The 12,766-nt window shown below is 35.2% G+C and overlaps 1 pseudogene; it reads right to left on the reverse strand.

The window, feature by feature from the left end:
* Positions 1 to 4,800: 4,800 nt before the first annotated feature.
* Positions 4,801 to 12,766, reverse strand: part of LOC124982748 (antigen WC1.1-like) — a 78,595-nt pseudogene continuing 70,629 nt past the window's right edge.

Here is a 12,766-nt window from a genome sequence, read left to right on the forward strand (position 1 = left end):
CTGAGTGGCAAAGTGCAATATTAAACTTTCCTATTGTTCACGTTTACAAATGTACATGGTACTCCTCCCTGTTTTAGTCAGCTTTTTTGCTGCTGTGACTAGATGATCTGATCAGCACAATTATAGAGGAGGAAAGGTTTATTTGAGGGCTCACAGTTTCAGAGGTCTTAGTCTATAGAAGGCTGGCTCTTTTCCTCAGGGTTCGAGGTGAGGCAGAACATCAAGGTGGAAGAGTGTGGCAGAGGGGAGCAGCTTGCATCATCAGGAAGGAGAGAGAGAGAGAGAGAGAGAGAGAGAGAGAGAGAGAGAGAGAGAGAGAGAGAGTTCACTCTCCAGATACAAAATATATACCCCAAAGCTGTGTCCCAATTCCAATATCCTCCAGCTATACCCTACCATTTCAATTAATCCCATTAGGGATTGATTCACTATTGTGTTAAGACTCTCACAACCCAATCATTCCTCCTCTGAACCTTCCTGCATTGTTTCACATGTGAGCTTTTTGGGAATACCTCATAGCCAAACCACAACAACCCTTTACTTCTTTGTTCATTTCTTTCACCACATATTGATTCCACAGTGGTGAGTAGATTTCTTATTCTGGGTACATAATTGTTTACATTTTAAAATGGATATGCTTTTTTTAATCTTAACTTTTAAAAAAATATTTATTTTTAGATGTTGATGGACCTTTGTTTTATATTCATTCATTTATATGTGGTGCTGAGAATCGAATCAAACCCAGTACCTCATACAAGCACTCTACCATTGAACCACGACCCCAGCCCATAACCTTAACTTTTGACCACTCACTAATAACCATCCTGATTTTACTCAATAAGAAATAAAAATTAACTCCTCATTTAATAATCTCTCAGTTACATCTAGTCTCTCTGCTATTTTTACTCTGGACCTGCCACATAATGTCTACAGCCTCTTGTGAAAACTGTTAGGAATTTATTTCTGTATGGTTATATTCTTCATTGATATCTTGGGAGGAGGTAGAGGAACAAAAATTTATCCTGCCAATCTCCATTTTATTTTCCTTGCTCTAAATTAGTTATTTTATTAAAATAATTTTTAGATGTTGATAGACCTTTATTTTATTCATTTATTTATATGTGGTGCTGAGAATCAAACCCAGTGCCTCACATGTTAAGCAAGCACACTATCACTGAGCCACAACCTCAGCCCCCCTAAATTAGTTCTTGATTTGGACTTGTAAATTATATTCCTGGGTTTACATTTAAAGGAGAAATGAGTACTGTTGTCTCCATATTTCTCCATTGTCTTAGATCAGTCTACCTGACTCTGCTTGGTGCACAGTTAGCTGGGATCAATGGGTTCATATACATCTGGATCAGAGGGGGAAATGACAGAACCTTAGCTCTCCCATTGAGGTTGATGCAAAGTTATTTTTTGACTCTTTTCAGAGTAAGAGAATCTTCAGGATTTCAATCAAATGGATTCACTTTTCTTCATTCAGGATCTATTCAGAATCTAATTATTTTAATAAACAAGGCTCACTTCCTTTCAATATTAATGCCTCTCCATGGGAACTGGGTTTTCTCTGACATGGGTAATTTATTCTGTATTAGTGTGGCTAGGACAACTGTCAACAATTAAAGCTCAGATTTTGTTAAGAAAGTTATTACCACTTGGAAAAGCTCAGGTAAACTTCTCTAACAGTTTTCATAAAAAGATAAAAAGTGATGTCTTTTTCAAAAGTCTGTGATCATCAATGAATGATTTTTTAAATTAATGTTGATATAATGATTGAATGATACTAAAGACAAGTAATTGTCCTAGAGGTGCAGAAAGTTGGTTCCAGTGGGCTGGAGCTGGGGCTGCAAATGTGGGCCAAGGCTGCAGCAGAGCCTGCCACACCAGTGTGGACCCAAGGCACTGCAATACAGGGCTCAGAAGAGCCAGGAGACACAGACCTATCATTTTATGGAAGCCCACCCAGCCTGATGTGGATGTCCACTTCACATAGACTGCAGCTGGAACTCCTGAGCATCCACTATTGATGACCTCAACCTCCCACTTCCTGTAACAGTGAGAAAATGGGAAGTGGGGCAGGCCTGAATGGTAGTTCAGAATCAAGAGTTAACCAAGAGTATTAGTGCTTTTCCAAACCCTGATTAGCATGAATTTGGACCAATAGCACTGATCCAAGTGCTAAATAAACCTCTAGACTAGAACACTGTGGTGGTGGTGGCAGCTCCTACCTGTGTCCTTACAAGAGATCTATTTTTTACAGTAAAATAAGTCCTACTCCTTTCACTCTTACCTTCCATGTTCCCATGAATCTGATTCTTTGGATTTGTAAGACAAGAACATAGAAGAAGTTGGCAGTGAGCTGCCAGAGTCTATTGCAACACTGGAGGTTATAGCTCCCAATTAGAGCTGCAACACTGAGAACTGCAACACACCACTCAGTGGTCCTAGAGAAGAACTGAGTTTTGCCAGCTGCGCCACTGGGCATCCCTTGCTGTAATTAGCTGCTAATACTAAAATGGGCTTTCTCAGCTGCAGAAACCTGCAGCTTTCCCAGGCCCCACCTGCCAGCCGAAGTGGGAAAATCAAGTTTTGTCTTAAACTCTGGTTTCAAAATTAGACTCTAATAGCTTTGTGTGAGTTAGCTGGAGTGAATGTCATTCCTATCTGTTCCATGTACTTGAAATATGTAGGACACAGGGATAGAATCAACTCCCGTTTTATAATTTTTGGAATTAGGAATGGTGACAGCAATACATTTAAGACATGCACCTATTAAAAAGGTGATAAAACACACAAAGATATTTTCTGGAGTGAAAAATTTATCCCTTCAAAAATCAATTATTTAAGTATTATAGAATAAATAATATGTAAATATTTTCCAATAAAACTCTAAGTCATTAAGTGTTTGATTATCTCACTGATCCAATTTAACTTACTGAATTGATAAGTGATGTGAGACACAAGATGCACACACACACACACACACACAAATCCCCCCAAACAATGCAATTAAAATTGGGGGAAATGAGGGAGGAAAAGGTAAGAACTGGAGAGTACCAAGGGCCATTCCAGAGACATGTATAAAACACATATTTGCAAAATAATCTTACAGGTTTAGGAAACAGTTTGTTATTACTTATTCCTAAAAATGACTGTAAATGTGTAGTTAATGAGGTCCAAAATGAAGATAGAATTCCAAATGTGGAAACTTCATAGCCTATGCTAAGGGCTTTGAATTTTATAATATTGTGAAATGTTTCCAAATTTTGAATTATAGAAGTATATGGAAAGTGTTTCAAAAATAACAGCATATATGGTTTATGAATTGTAGATTTTTTCATGATTTCATATACATTATTGGTAGGAATATATTTTTATTTTTAAAAAATTTAGAAAAGAACAGAGAAAGAGTCAGAAAGTCAAAGTCAAATGTTTTCTCTCATATGGGGAAGCTAGAAGGAAATAAGGAAATTTAAAAAGACGATATCCCAAGAAAATAGAAGTGATTTCAGTGGAGTAGAGGAAGAGAATTGAGGGGGAAGCAGGAGGAACAGGGAAAAAGAGGAAATGCAGGATGAAATTGATCAGATTATTCCATGTACGTATGTAAACACACCACAGTTAGTTGAATATCTATAAAGCACCAATTAAAAATCAATCAATAAATAGAAGGGAGTCCAGTAGACTAGTGACCAGAAATAAAGGAAAGGGAGCAGAGGAAGGAAAGTGGAAGTACTGAGGATTGTAATGGAGCAAATTGTATTACATAAATATATATGTTAAAATGAACCCCACAACTACAGATAACTATAATACACTAATAAAAACATAAAAACCTCACGAAGGAAAGAAAGGAATCATGAAACATAGTAAAGACACTCTTGATTTAATATTATACAGAATGCAGATATATTCATTCTGCTTGCAGGCATATAACTAAGATTTGGAAACTGCTACAGAGAAAAATGAGCCTGTAGCATAGAGAATTGCAGTGTTTGGCTTGCTTACTTACTCCTTTCCAACTTCAATAAATATGTGAAGATGGTAGGGGTGGGAATAATTCATAGTATATACAGCCACTTAGAAAGATTTTGCAATTCTGGAGGTTAGAATTAGTGGCTACTTAAACAAAGAGAGCCAGAGATATGAATGGAAAAAAGAGCAACAAAAAGATAGAAAACAATAGAATTTAAGGAGTTATAGTGCAATTTGATGGAGAAGCAGGAGATTTAGTGTGTCGTGGAATAACTAGAAAGAAGAAAAGGCATTGGAGTAAAAGACTTATAGGCAGCAGTAGACTTTAGTTATTGATATTCTATAAAAAATTGGGCAAAATCAGAAGAACTAAAGTCTTTTTCCATCCACCTGGCCCACCTAATTTACTTTGAACCATATATCTAGGTTTTAGTCAAGGATGAGTGGGATGTTTTTGAATATTCACTTAGGTGTTTCTAAATTACTCTTTCTAACTAAGTTCTTTGCTCAGGACTGCATTTCAGTTTTATGCTATTCACGAGAAGAGTGAATGTCTGTCCATCCAAAGGAAGTTAGTTTGGGACTTGTGGCAGATCCCATGTGGGATCTATTCAGTTCAAGCACTGAATTTTCAGAGATTACTGGGGATAAATGTATTTACATTAAGAGAATGGAACTTGTCTTTGAGGCTCAGAGTATTTATTGTGAATAAGGGATATGTGTAAAAACATTGCTGTAATAAAGAAGACAGAATTCTCTTTTATTAGGGAAATCATATCATAAGGAGTTCTCTGCAGGCTTGGTTACTCCAAAAAAATAACTCTACATGGTGTTAGGCTCAATATCATCATAGCCAGGGTCTTCTTGTCTCAGGACCAATGAGGATGCTAACTCTTCCATGTTAGAACTGTCAACTTCTCTGGGAGACTGAGGAGAGATGCCTGAAAGAGCAAGAGAATTCTGGTTTCAGTGGAGACAAAATTATAGCACAGAGTCCCCTTGTGGGATGAAAGACTAGTAGAGTGGCTACAAAATATTTATGGGGAACCAGAACTTTCTGGAAGGATCAATAGAGCTACATCACACGAACTCTGCTCTGTGCAAATGTCTTGATTTCAGTGAGAAGGAGGATGGTAAGGAGTGCCAAAGAGACATGAGTGCTCTCTTCCACACCAGGCTGTTTTGATTCCTTACGCACACCAGGCAGAAGATGCCTCTCTTGATTCCTCAGTACCTCAATAACAGACCACACTTGACCTCACAGTATTCATGACAACAATTTGGGTCCTTTGGCAAATGCCAAAGGGGGGAAGCTCAACTCAATTCAACACTGTCTTGTGGACCAAATGTGCATACACAAGTAGAAAGCCTACTCCTAAGAAATAACATCATATGTTATTTGAAACAATAAGAGAAAATTATTTCTTCTAGCATGGAAATTTCAGTATTCTCTAGTTCAGGCTATTGCACATTATGCATTAATAGTGGGCAATGTCAACTAGAAACATTGTTATATGCTTTCCTCAAAAAATTTTAATAGATGAAAGGTTAGTTCAGTACACAAAATCAATAAATGTAATTCATCATTTAAATAGACCTAAGAACAAAAATTACATGACTATCTCAATAGACATAAGTGTCATCGACAAAATTCAGCACTCATTCATGTTAAAAACAAGGAAGATATTAGGGATAAAAGGAAATTGCCTCAAACTCAAGAAGGCTATAGGTGACAAACTGAAAACCAACATCATAATGAATAGGAAGAAAATAAAAACATTTCTTCTAAAGTCAGGAGCAGGACAAGGATTTAAACTCTCACCACTCCTATATAGTTCTTGTAATTTTAGCCAGAGAGCAATTAGGCAAGAGAAGAAAATTAAAGGGATAAAAATGGGAAAAGAAGTAAAATTATTTCTCTTTGCAGATGATATGATTCTATACATATAAGATCCCAAAGTCTCTACCAGAAGACTTTCAGAGCTGGTACACAAATTCAGCAAAATAGCAGGACAGATGATCGACATACAAAAATTAATAGAGGGGCTGGGGAGATAGCCCTGGGTTTAATCCTTAGCATTGCAAAAAAAAAAAAAAATTGATTTTTTATGTTGGGTGCTGTGGTGCAAGCCTATAATCCCAGCAGTTAGAGAGGTTGACAAGAAGAGGACTGCAAGTTTAAGACTAGTCTCATCAACTTAATGAGGCTCTAAGCAACTTAGTGAGAACCTTTCTCAATCCAGTATCAAACAAACACCAAAAAACAAAAACAAAAACAAAAACCAGAAAACAAAAAACAAACAAAAATAAAAACCCAAAACTAAAACCAAAACCAAATCTCAACTGATTTTCTATATAACAATAGTGAGTTCAAATAAAAAAAGAAAAACCCAAGGAAAACAATTCCATTCATAATGTCCTCAAAAAGCCAAAACCAAAACAAAAACCTGGTAATAAGTGTAACCAAGGGGGTGAAAGACTGATAAAATAAAACTACAGATCACTGAAGAATGAAACTGAAGAAGACCTTAGAAGATGAAATGACATCTCTTGTTCTTCAGTTAGAAGATTTATTATAGTTAAAGTGGTCATACTACCAAAAGCAATCTACAGATTCATTGCAATCCCCATTAAAAAATCAATGACGTTCTTCACAGAACTAGAAAAATCTGTACTAAAATTCATGTGGAAGAAAAAGACCCAGAATAGCCAAAGCAATACTGAGTAAGAAGAGCAAGGTTGGAGGCATCAAAATTCCCAACCTCAAATTAAACTACAGTACTATAGTAAGAACAATAGAATGGTATTTTCATAAAAACAAACATGAATATCAGTGGAATAGACATCATAGAGAAAAACCCACACAGAAACTGTCATCTGATTCTTGACAAACTCACCCAAAACTTACATTGCAGAAAAGATGGACTTTAAAAAAAATCATGTTAGGAAAAAACTGGATGTCCACAGGTAGAAGAATGAAACTAGATCCCTATCTCTCACACTGCAAAAGCCAACTAAAAATGGACCAAAGACCTAGTAACTAAACAAGAAACTTCACAATTGCTGGTAGAAAACATAGGGCCAACTTTCCAACATATAGCCACAAAGAGTTACCAACTTAGAACTCCCAAAGCTCAAGGAATAAAACCAAGAATCAATAAGTGGGACAGCATCAAATTTCAAAACTTCACACAGCAAAGGAAACTAGAACATGAAAAGCGAGTCTGCATGGGATAAATCTTTGCCACATATTCTTCTGACAAAGCATTCATACTCAGAATATATAAAGAACTCAATAATTAAACATCCGAAAAACCCCCAAAGAACCAAATCAATAAATGGGCAAATGAGCTAAACAGATATATCTTAGAAGAAGAAATGCAAATGATAGGAAACATATGAAAACATGTTCAACATCCTTAGCAATAAGTTAACTGAAATAAAAATGATACTGAGGTTTCATCACACTCCAGTGAGAACAAGATTCAGAATATAAATAATAATCAATGCTTTATTAAGGTTATTGTGGGTGGAATAGTTTTCCTGATTTCTTTCTCAGCAGATTCATTATTGTAGTATAGCAAAATTATTGATTTTTGTATGTTGATTTTGTATCCTGCTACTTTGCTCTATTTGTTTATCAGTTCTAGAATTGTCATGGTGGAGATGTTTGGGTATCCGATATACAAAATCATATAATCAGCAAACAGAGATAATTTCACTTCTTCTTTTCATATTCATATTCCTTTAATTTCCTCTTTTGTCTGACTACTCTAGCTAGAGTTTCAAGAACTATATTGAATAGGAGTGGTGAGAGTGGACAGCCTTGTCTTGCTCCCAATTTTAGAGTAAAAGTTTTCAGTTTTTCTTCATTTAGTAGGAAGTTGACTTTGGATTTGTCATACATAGCCTTTATAATGTTGAGGTAGGTGCTTTCTACTCCTAATTTCTTTAGCAGTTTTAGCATGAATGGGGGTCAAATTTTGTCAAAGGGGTTTTCTGCATCTATTGAGTTGATAATGTGATTCTTCTTATTTATTTATTTATGTTTTTGTGAATTCAACTTATTAATTTGCATATGTTGAACCAAGCTTGCCTCCCTGGGATGAAACCCATTTGACCAAGGTGTACTATCTTGTTATTATTATTATTTTTTTTTGGAAATGGAGATTTACCACAGGTGTGCTCAACCACTGAGCTACATCCCAGCCTTTTTTATTTTTTATTTTGAGACAGGATCTCACTAAGTTGCTGAGATTGGACTTGAATTTGCAATCTTTCTGCTTCAGCCTCCTAAGTCACTGGGATTACAGGTGTGCACCACCATGCCCGGATTCTTATTGTGTTTTTGAACGTGCTTTACTAATATTTTATTAAGGATTTTTGTGTATACGTTCATTAGGGATATTGGTCAAGAGTTTTCTTTCATCAATGTGTCTTTGTCTGGTTTTGGTATAAGGGTGATACTGCCTTCATAGAATAAATTTGGGAGTGTTACTTTCACTTCTGTTTCATGCAATAACTTGAGAAAGATGAGTATCAGTTCTTCTTTAAAGGTCTGGTAAGCTTGATTGAGAATCCATCGGTCTCAGGATTTTCTTTGTTGGAAAGCTTCTAATTGCTGCCTCAATATCATGGCTTGATATTGATCTGTTCAGGTTTTTGATACTTTCTTGATTCAATTTGGACAAGTCATATGTGTCTAGAAATTTGTCAATATCTTCTAGGTTTCCTATTTTTAGTATAAGTTTTCAAAATAGTTCCCAATACTCTGGATTTCTGAAATGTTTGTGATGATATCTCTTTCTTCATTTCTAATTTTGTTGATTTGGGTTTTCTCTCTTGCTTAGTTTGGCTAAGGGTTTATCAATCTTGTTCATTCTTTCACAGAACCAACTGTTTCATTGATCCTTTGTATTTTTAAAAAATTCTCAATTTCATCAATTTAGTTCTTATATTAACTACTTCCTGTCTGCTACTGATTTTGAAATTTGTTCTTGCTTTTCTAGGGCCTTGAAGTATAACGTTAGGTTATTTTCTTAGAATCTTTCTGAATCATTTAAATGTAGGCACTCAATACTATAAAGTTTACTTTTATACTGTCCCAGAGATTTTGAGGTATTGTAATCTCTATTCTCATTTGTTTCTAAGAATTTCTTGATTTTATTTTTCCCCTGATTTATTTTATGACCTATCCCTAATTCTAAAGTATATTATCCAATCTCTCTGTCTATTGTTTTTTATTTTTATTTTGTATTGGGGTTGAACCCAGGCACACTTTACCACTGAGCTTCGTTTCCAGCCCTTTCTATTTTTTATTTTGATAAAGATTCTTCCTAAGTTGCTGAAGGTTGTGGCTCAAACTTACATTTTTTCTGTCTTAGCTTTTCAAGTCACTAGGATTATAAGGGTATACTACTCTGCTCAGCAGAAGCATATTATTCAATCTCTATGTTTTAAATGGTTTTTATTTTTATATTATTATTGATTTTTAATATTATTCCATTGTAATATGATAGGATGCACAAGTTTTTTTTTGCATTTGCTAAGACTTGGTTTGTGTTCTCAAATATGGTTTATTTTAGAGAAGTTTCCATGTGCAGCTGAGAAGAAAGTAAATTCAGTTATGATGGATGAAATATTCTATAGATGTGGTGAAAGACCTCTACAATAAAAAGTATAGAACGGTGAAGAAATTGAAGAAGACCTTAGAAGATGAAGAGAACTTCCATGTTCCTGGATAAGCAGAATTAATATTGTCAAAATGACTGAATTATCAAAAGACATCCCTTGTTCTTCAATTAACAGATTTAATATTGTTAAAGTGGCCATACTCCCAAAAGCAATCTACAGATTCATTATAATCCCTATCAAATATCAATGACATTCTTCACAGAACTAGAAAAATCAGTCCTAAAATATATATAAAAGACCCAGAATAGTCAAAGCAATACTGAGCAAGAAGAACAAGGCTGGAAACATCATAATTTCCAATCTCAAATCATACTACAGAGTTATAATAACAAAAATAGCATGGTACTGGCATAAAAACAGACATGAAGACAAAGGAACAGAATAGCAACATAGAAACAAGTCCAAATAAACCTCGTAATCTGATACTTGACAAAGGTGCCAAAACCATACGTTGGAGAAAAGATAGCCTTGATAACAAATGGTACTGGAAAACTGGATGTCCAAATGTAGAAGAATGAAACTAGCTCCCTGTCTCTCACCCTGAACAAAAGTTAACTGAAAATATACCAAAGACCTAGAAATTTTGCAACTGGTAAAAGAATAAGTTCACCTCTCCAACATGTTGTCAGGGTACCTATCAAGACCCCTAAGACTCAAGAAATAAAACCAAGAACCAACATGTGGAATGGCATTGAACTAAAATGCTTCTGCACAGCAGAAGAAACAAGGACATAAATAGGAAGCCTATAAAATGTGAGAAAATCTTTGCCAGATACTCCTTTGACAGGGGATTAATATCTAGAATATATAAAGAACTGAAAAGTTAATACCCCCGAAACAATTAACTCAATCAATAAATGGGAAAAAGAGCTAAATAGATGTTTCTCAAAAGAAGAAATACAAATATCTGAAAAGCTGTCCAACATCTCTAGCAATCAAGGGAATACAAATCAAAACTACATTGTGATGTCATCTGGTCCCTGTTAGAATGGCAGTCATCAAGAATACAAATAATAAATGCTGGTGAGGATGTGGGGGAAAAGTACACTCATAAATTTTGGTGCGACTTCAAATTAGTAGAATCATTTTGGAAATCAGAAAAGAGATTCCTCAAAAGACTAGAAATGGAATCGCCATATGACATAACTCACTCCTTGTTTTATTTTTTTTTAACTGGGGATTGAACCCAGGGGCCCTTAACCACTGAGCCTCATCCACAGCTCATTTCTATATTTTATTTAGAGACTGGTTCTTGCTGAGTTACTTAGGGCCCTGCTAAGTTGCTGAGGCTGGTTTTGAACTGATTATCTTCCTGCCTCCCAAGCTGCTGGGATTATAGATCACTCCTTGATTTTTATCCAAAAGAACTATAATCAGCATAATGTAGTGATATAGTCATATCAATGTTTATAAAATCACAATTCATGATAGCCAAATTATGGAAATAGCCTGGATACCTGTCAATAGATGAATGGATAAAGAAAATTGGCAAATATACACGAGGGAATTTTACTCAGCCATAAAGAATGACATTATCGGTTTTGCAGGTACATGGATGGAACTGGAAGACCTTATGCTAAGTGAAATACACCAAACTGAAAAAAGTCAAAATTGAATGTTTTCTCTCACACACAGAAGCTGGAACAAAATAAGGAAATATAAAGGGGGTATACCATGAAAGTAGAAATCAGTGGAACAGAATAAGGAGATTGACAGGGAAGGAGGAAAGATAGTAAAAGAGAGGAACTTTGGAATGAAATTGACCAAATTTTGTTATGTATATATACAAATATACCACAGTGAATTCCATCTTTATATATGTCTACATAGCACCAATTAAAAAAAAACTATAAATGCAAGGGAGATGAGTAGAGAAAGGGGAGCAGAAGAAGGGAGAAGGAAAGAAAAGTGGAAATATTGGGAATTGAAATGGAGAAAATTTTATTCCATGCATGTATGATTATGCCAAAGTAAACCCTACTATTAAATAGAACTATAATGCACTAATGAAAACATTGAAAAGTAAATAGATAAATGTTGGTGAGGTTGTGGGGAGAAAGAAACACTCTTACATTCTTGGTGGGACCACGAATTAGTATAACCACTTTGGAAAGTTGTATGGAGATTCCTTAAAAGACTAGGATGGAGCTACCATATGACATACTATTCTACTTGTTGATATTTTTCAAAAGAGCTGAAATCAGCATACTATAGTGATATAGATATAGCAATATTTATGATAGCACAATTCATAGTAACCAAGTTATGAACCAGCCTAGATGGCTGTCAAGGAATGAATGGATAAAAAAATGTCACACACACACACACACAGAGGAAATGGAGTTCTATTCAGACATAAAGAAAAATGGATAATGGATAATGGATGGGAACTGGAGAAAATCATGCTAAGTGAAATAAACCAGACTCAGGAAATTAAGGGTTGAATGTTTTCTCACATGCAGAAGCTAGAAGGAAATAAGGAAAAAAAAAAAAAAAAAAAAAACACCACTGAGGAGATCGCATGAAAATAGAACTAATAACAGTGGAGTAGGAGGGGTTTGAGGGGGAAGAAGAGGGGAAGGAAAAGGGAGCAACTATGGAATGAAATTAACCAAATTATGCTATGTGTGTGCAATATATCACAATGAATTCTACTTTTATGTATAACTGTAATGCAATAGCTAAAAAATCAATCAATAAATAGAAGAAAGACCAGTTGAGTAGAGGAAGGGGATCAAGGGAGGTTGGGAAAAGAGAGGTATTGGATATTAAAATGGAGCAAATTATGTTACATATATTTATGAATGTGTCAAAATGAATGCTACTATTATGAAAAATTATAATGCACTAATAACAACATTAAAAAGATTTCCAAATTACTTCTCACATACTTGTTGTCTGAACATAGGTGTTAGTTTGCTGTGTGAAAAATTGGAACAAAGCCACAAAGTCTCTGTAGCTCATACAGACATGTCTTCATCCAATGGGCAGTGTGTGCACATAGCACAATATATATGTCCTTTCAGAAGAAATGGAAGAATTACAATAAAGTAGGAATAGGGAAGAACTGACATCTGCTAAGATTACAGGGCTA

The sequence above is a fragment of the Sciurus carolinensis genome, chromosome 4 (genome assembly GCF_902686445.1).
Source record: "Sciurus carolinensis chromosome 4, mSciCar1.2, whole genome shotgun sequence".
In the NCBI taxonomy this organism is placed as follows: domain Eukaryota; kingdom Metazoa; phylum Chordata; class Mammalia; order Rodentia; family Sciuridae; genus Sciurus; species Sciurus carolinensis.